The sequence below is a fragment of the Quercus suber genome, unplaced genomic scaffold (assembly GCF_002906115.3).
Source record: "Quercus suber isolate HL8 unplaced genomic scaffold, Cork oak 2.0 scaffold_29, whole genome shotgun sequence".
In the NCBI taxonomy this organism is placed as follows: Eukaryota; Viridiplantae; Streptophyta; class Magnoliopsida; order Fagales; family Fagaceae; genus Quercus; species Quercus suber.
The window spans coordinates 1,601,175-1,608,894 of NW_027069494.1; the positions used below are offsets into that span (position 1 = coordinate 1,601,175).

The window sequence follows — 7,720 nt, forward strand, 5'->3', positions numbered from 1 at the left end:
TGAATCATGCTGGTGAGGATTCGCCAGAGTTAGGGTATGAAGTGAAGGTCCTAAAGGAGTAGTTTTCCATGGGTTGATCGTAGAGAGAGAGAAACAAAAAAGAATGGAAGATTTTTCTTTTTTGTTTTGGAAAGAGGAGAGGAGAGGAGAGTGATGTCAGATGTGGAGTGGGTGTGCGTTTTGTTATTAGTTATGGGAAGGCCTTTTTGAGGAGAGTGGGTCCTACTCAGCATTCATTGATGAGGGGTGTGTGTGTAAGAACTGTAGAAGCACTATGGCTTTATTTAGTTTAGTGTACGAATGAAACACAAGTGTGAAGTTGTGCCCTATAAAACAATTGAGATTTTAATATAGATTAATTATTGTTGTATATAATTAGTTACACACAGTCTTGTATATATTTTGTGAAGTTGTATTTTAAAAATATAATTTCAATTATAATTGTAAAATCATAAAGTTGTATTTTCAAAACATAATTTTATAATTTATACTTAGCAATATATAGAAAATATAAATAAAAATATTTTTAATAATTTTTTAATTGCCGCACCCCGCGGGGTGTCGCATCCGCACCCAAATCCGGAAACGCACCTGTGCTTCATAGCTAGGGATCCTAGATGAAGGATCCCTGGGGAAGGGAAGGGTTCAATTGAAATTTCTGTTCAATTATTTCAGTGTAATTTTTGACCTAAGAATAACAAGAATATATCTATCAACACAAACACAAAGAAGTAAAAGCTAGAGTTATATGTACATTTGTGTCATTGAAACACACAAACACATAAATAGGATGAAGGTATATTATCTCAATGCTTCTTTTCTGTGGTTTGCTCTTCCAAATCCTATGTATGGATTACTTTGTCTGATATATTGTTGTGCTATCATATTTTATTCAGCTACATTGTTGTGCTTCATTTTATACTATGTTGACCATGTTTAGTTAGTCAATCTTTTATTTTATTTGTAACATCGTTATGCTTAATCAGATTAATCAGTTAGAGAAGGACAGAGATGTTATTGCTTAGGCACAAGCAATTGCAACATTAGAGGCATTGCCACAGCTTTCATTTTCTGTCGTTAATGCCCTGAATAGTTTCCTCACTGACTCCAAGGTTTTAATTACTTTCTGATTTGTACTTGATTTTGTCATTATTTAATGGAAAATGGTTATCTGAACTCTCATTCTTTGGTATAAAGGCCTTCTGGAGAGTTCGGATTGAAGCAGCTTTTGCATTGGCTAAAACAGCATCTGAGGTACTTTATCATTATTTTCCAGATCTGCTAAAGATGCTGAGGACTTGTATCTTTTCTTTAAATATCTTTTTCTTCAAGAAATATCCACCAACCTATTTGTATTAAGTGATTTTCTGTTGGACATGGCTTTAAATTTGAGTGTAATTATTTCGATAACTGTAATTCTGAATGGTTTCAACAAAGAATGGTTTGGTTTGGTTGGTTTGTTTTGTTTTTTGTTTTTAAACTCGTGCTTTTTTAAAAAAAAATTTTTTAAATTATAATTTTTTAAATTTATGAATCTTGGAAAGTGCTAAAGCTTTGTGTGACAGTCCTAGGTGTATGTATGAAGACTAGTCTTTATTTTACAATCGACAATTTATCAAACTTAGTCAACACGAACTTGATGGAATAACTTGGTATAGTCACTGAGTTTCTATGTATATTTAACTAGTCGCTAACCCGTACGATGCACGGGATTGTTAAATTTAAAATCACATATATTTAAAAAATACAAATAGAGAGTCTTGTATGAAAAAACTATTAATTAAAAGTTAATAGAAAAATTATTTTATAATTTAAAATAGTTTCCCATAGGTATTGTATAGGTATCAACCAAGTAGGATGCATATTTTAAATTAAAAAAAGAAAAAAGAAAAAAAAAAAAAAGACCGTAATGGTGGGCAGTGGCTGCTTTTGTTTTATTATTTATCCAAAAAAACAAAAAGAATTTGATAGGATATGAACAAATAAATTGTAGTAGAATTTGAATAGTTTCCCATAGGTATTGTATAGGTATCAATAAAGTAGGATGCATATTTTAAATAAATAAAAAAGACAGAACTTTGTCTTCCAACTCTCACATGCATCAACAAAGTAGTTGATGCTCATCTTTTGGGACAGTAATGGTATTTCATGTCCTTTTATTATGGATATCATTTTTATTTATTTTGGTTTTTAATAATTGGTAGCGATCCCATGCTATATATATATATATATTATTTATTTTTATTTTTAATAATTTTTGTTTTTGTTGTCATAGCGATTATTCTCATATGTATAGAAGTTATTACATGCCCTTTTTTAGTTTCTTATCAATGTGAATTGCCACTTTTAATATGAATAATGCACCTCCTCACTCCATATTATTCTACTAATCAATCTGAGATTTCAAAATCAAGAATAAGCTCTTCTTCTTGTTATTGATGACAATTTTTTTTATAGAGTGGTTTTTCCAAGATCATACAAGGGTTCTATATATAACATACATAGTAGTACAAATTACACCAACGTTAGGGAAAATTTGATTGATGAAATTGTTAATTATTAAATCAAAATTACGATTAAATCTAATGTTTTAATCGTAAAAACAAATTTTTACAATTATAATTTTCACATGTAGATTTTTCATACTAATAAACTCACTCATAAGTCATAACAATAACAATATTATAAAGTAGTAAACACAGAGAGTTAGAGCATGAAATATAGCAACATGTCCTTACCTCTGCATTTACTCTAAGCAACTCCATGGATACAACGTTACAAAGTGGTCTCATGAAGTCTCGTACCCTCTTTGCAAAAACTTCAATTTGCTGTGTGTGTTTTCTTTGTGAAAATTTGAGTGAATATGAAGGGTTTCAACCTTGGCAGGGGTTTATATTTGTTGAAATTTTTGTTATAGAAATTTTAGTTGAAGTAGAATTTTCAAGCTCTTGGAACATATATCTAATAGAGTTTTACTTAAACTAAACTATTGTAACACTTGATAAGATAATTACACGTCGAAGAAAAATAATAAATATATAAGGTATAAAACCTAAAATAAAAAGAAAAATAAAATAGTGGTGATGTGGAAAATTATGGGAACTCCAGAGGCTTCGGTTTTATATATATATATAGAGAGAGAGAGAGAGAGAGAGATTGGTAAAATTCAAAATTTTCCTGATACCTAAGTTTTGGATTAATTGACAAAATTCAAAATTTTGTCAGTTTGGAAAAATTCAAACTTTTTGCTGCTTGTTTCACCTTGTATACATGCTTGTGCAGTTAAATGGCAATGCATTTGGCTATTAATTTATATGTGTACTGTGATGCAGATATCAATTCTTGATTTTAACTTGTGGGGTTTTATGTTAATGACCAGCAGGAAACTGATTGGGCTGGTTTATTTCATTTGGTGAAATTTTATAAAAGTCGGAGGTTTGATGCAAACATTGGACTCCCCAAGTATGATTGTTTTTGAATATGGTTAATTTTGGCAATATTTTTCTAATATGAAATTGAAAGATTTTGTTTTATGCTAATTATGCCAGGCCAAACGACAGTTCATTTTCTTAATATGGTTCTTGATAATATGGTAGCAACTAGCAATTGCACTTAATAAAATATGGCATTGTGACAGCCTATAATGGCTGTACTTGCTTGTGCAAATTAGTTAGGGCAAATTTTAAATATGGTACATTAGATGTGGTACATGATATTTTCTAATCACACTCAAAAAAAAAATGTATTCAAAATTTCAAATTTAATTGGATATAAGGAGATAAATTGTACTGAAATTGGCAGTTACCCCTTAGAAGGAACTGAAAATAAAATATAAAATCTACTGGCTTGAGAAAAAATATGATAAAATTTTAGTAAATAAAAAAAAATACTATATAGTTAATGTCGTCTTCAATAGTCAGGATTTGTGATGAAGATTTGTCATATTTATCCCAGGGAATCAAATTTAATTCTCCTTAAAAGAGTATGCAAGCAAAAAAAAAGATCTGTTTATAAAGAGCGGTGGAAAAATGTGTTGCTATATGTGGGAAGTCAGCCAACTCTGGATAACATCTATTTTCAGAGCAATAAAGTATAGGGTCAAATTTTTAATAATTTTTTTCACAACTTATGAAGTAACATTTTTAATTGGTACTAGTAAAAATAGGAGTTTGGCTTACCTTCAGTACTTTTTTAACTAGAGATATCCTTTTGTTTTAAATACATAATAGCAAGTGATAGTGGACTTTAATTTTCACATTTTATTTGTTTAGTAGGTGATTTGACAGTTTTTCATTAAAATAAAAGAATATTTTAGTTTAAAAAAAATACTGAAAGTAAATCAAATCTTAAAAATATCGTTGATAATAAACTTATGGAAAAGTGACGTTTCTCAGATTACAACTTAGCCACTTTAGCAATTGCATACCTAATATTACTCATAAGTAAATGCATAGGTTTTGTCTCCACTTTGTTTTGAACTAGCCAAATTTTTTTAATACCCACAATCAAAGCATTTGCTTTTGAAGTTACTTTTTACAAATAAAAAAATAATATTTACATGCATAAGCATAAGTGCTGCACAAATCTGGTTCTGGATACTTATCCAAATGGATGCTTATTGTTTTGCACAACCTGATTTCAGATGCAGCTTTTTTTTGTCCTCAAATTATATGTTACAGTCATTGGTTGTGCATCTTGCAAGCTAGATAGCCCCTTGCAAAAATAAATCATAACATAAGCATAAGACAAACTTTTTTTTTTCTTTTGGAGCGAGGTAGGGGTTTATTTTAAACCATTAAAATTATACTTTTTTCACAACTGTTAACATAATTTGTTGTGATTAGTATTTAATAAAATTTGTGTTTGTGACAAATCCAAATAAAAGTAATGTCATTTCAATCATAAATTCATAATATATTATATCAATAATTATAAAAAGATGTTGTATCCCTGGTATTAGTCATAATTTAATCCTACAACTTTCATTACTCTGTGGTCCGTAGCAGAAGGATTGAATAAAATATGTCGCTGTAACTCGATTACTTCTTCTCTCCGTTAACCGCGGCTTAGAAATGACTTTTGACAATAAAAACAAAGATAAAATGTGACAATGTCACTAAAATAGTGTGTAGAATTTATTCTTTCTCGTTCGAGGGCCAGTAAATAACTAAATAACAAAAGGAGGGCAGAGAATTTAACTCACACATGCATGTTCACATGACATGAGCATAGACTCTTGAGGCAAGTAAAAAAGCACTTAGAAATAAAATGATGTTTTGGGAATTGTATAAACATAATGACTAATCAAAGTAGTTTACCAAAAAGAAAAAGAAAAAGAAAAATCAAAGTAAGACTTTCGAGTTTCAAAAGATGAAACATAGTGGTTGAAGAAACGGACTTCTTTTATTTGGAATTTTTTCTTCTACGGGGGAAAACCCATTTGATCAACTTGAGTCAAGTTCAAACCAACCATGCATTACCAGTCAAATCAAATCAAGATAATCATTAACAAGTAACAACAAACAAGAAAACGCGTGTGTGTATATAGGGTTCAGTTAATGAAAAAAGTTTTTATGAGAAATTAAAAAAAAAATCATTAAAACAATAAATTATTTTTTTATTTTTTTATAAAAAAATTTTAAAATAGTTTATTAATATATGCCCTAATGACACACATTAGTAAAACTCATATATATATATATATATATATATATGTATATATAAGAATGAAGAGAGAGAATTTGAACCTCAACATCTCCATTCGAAACAATGAATAATGCTAATCAGGGAACATTAGGCTCTTGGAAAAAGACTTCAATTGGAGGAAGACATGAACTTCAAAAAAAAAGAAAAATGTATTGTTAAGAAGTGTTTTACTTATGAGTTACCATGTATATTTTTTGAAAAAGAAAAATGATTGTCGTTGCCAAGAGTCTTGGGCTACGTACACATTCAAGAGTTAGAACTTAGACCCTTTTGAATGTGTGCCATGTTGTAAGTCCTTCAAAACTTTCCTTTACTCTATCCCTGTGTGTGTTTATCTATCAAAAATAAGACTGACTCTTCCTTTTAACAAATTAGGAAATTGTATAAGCCCCATAATTGTAGTATTATAGTATATATGTATGGTACTATNTGGGTGTAGCTTTCTTGCTTGTTGAAGGGATTAGATAAAAATGAAATTAAGAGAGAAAGGAAAACGTGAGTATGTATTAGATAGGGAAAAAGAAGAAGTTAGAAATGAAAAAGTGTATGAAAGTTTATCAACTCAATAACGTACATAGTATTGATGATTGGTGATAGTTGGAAACTTGGAATAGCTTTAAGAAAAGTGCTTTGCATTATTTGAGCAATTGTAATACTGTGTAATGCTATTTTGCATGGACATCGAGATGGGTATGGATCAAGGGAGTCAATACCGTACCGGTGGCTATACCGGTTTGGCCAGCAGTACGATATATTTCGAATACCGGTTAATATCGGTGTACTGTTTCGGGTTTACAGCTATTTTTTATATTTATAAATAAATAAATATATATATATATATATATGTGTGTGTGTGTGTATTATAATAAATATAAAAGTTTACCATAAAACATTTCCTCAATTTAGAACTAATTATTTATGGTTTTAGACTTTAGTATCAATTAAAAGAAAAAAAAACACAATATAAAAAATAGAAAGCTTAAAAGTTACCATTGCATGCTAAGAAAACAAATAATACTAATAAGTTAATGCAAATAAGTTACCATTCTGCCCTAACAAAAATTCAAAAATTGCAAAACTTAATAAAAAAAAAAAAAAACTTTTTTCTGTACCGGCTAGTACGCCCGGTACCGGCCGGTATTGTCCGAAATTGGTCGGTACATGGCCGGTATTTTTTCCAGTAAGAAATAGGAGGGTTACATGTACCGGTATGCTTGCCGGTACGGTATATACCGGCCGGTACGGTACGGAATCAACTACCTTGGTATGGATACGGGGTGCAACAATTCTTGAAAAACAAAGAGTACAATATGTTAGGGGTTAGACAATTAATTAATATTTATATTTTGGTACAAAAATATTTTTAGACATAATTTATGTTTACTTTAGGTTTTAAATTAAGTAATAACAGTAAAAAAGTACAATAACACCCAATGAAGTACAATTCTCCATAGTAGAGCACTTGAATTGCCTGATTCACTAGTGGAAAACTATCAGTTAATCTATCAGTACTCATTTTATGTACAATATTTAAATTTAATAAACAAACAAATTGTACACAGTCACAACAAATGCCAAACAAAAAAACAAATACTAAACCAAAAAACAAATAAACTTATAAAACCTAGAAAACCAAAAAATATAGTCTAAAAGATGCTCGTACCAAAAGTTGTTTTGGTTTGGTTAAAGAAATAAAATATTTCAGTATCATTTCGAAATTATGGTTAATTTTATATTATATATATATATATATACACACATATATTTAAAAGTCTTTATTATAATTATAATTTTATTTGTCTCACATAATATATTTCAATAATAATAATTATATGTAGATTTTTATTTTTATTTTTTTCCTAAATAAGATACACCTATTGTTAGAATATGTTAAATAGAAAATAAATAAAATAGAAAAAAAAAATTAAAATTTAAGGCTAAAGCCTACAATACACGGCTGTGTCGGTAGACAAAGACAAAGTTTTGAAGAGTGGAAAGCGTTTATTCAAAACTT

At 29.2% G+C, this 7,720-nt stretch overlaps 1 long non-coding RNA gene across 1 annotated transcript; it reads left to right on the forward strand.

Moving 5' to 3' along the window:
- The first annotated feature begins 885 nt into the window (after positions 1-885).
- On the forward strand, positions 886-3,559 carry LOC136066278 (uncharacterized). The gene is made up of 4 exons (XR_010627727.1): positions 886-1,112; positions 1,198-1,254; positions 3,383-3,462; positions 3,549-3,559. It is a non-coding gene; the product is annotated as an uncharacterized LOC136066278 (long non-coding RNA).
- Positions 3,560-7,720: the final 4,161 nt, after the last annotated feature.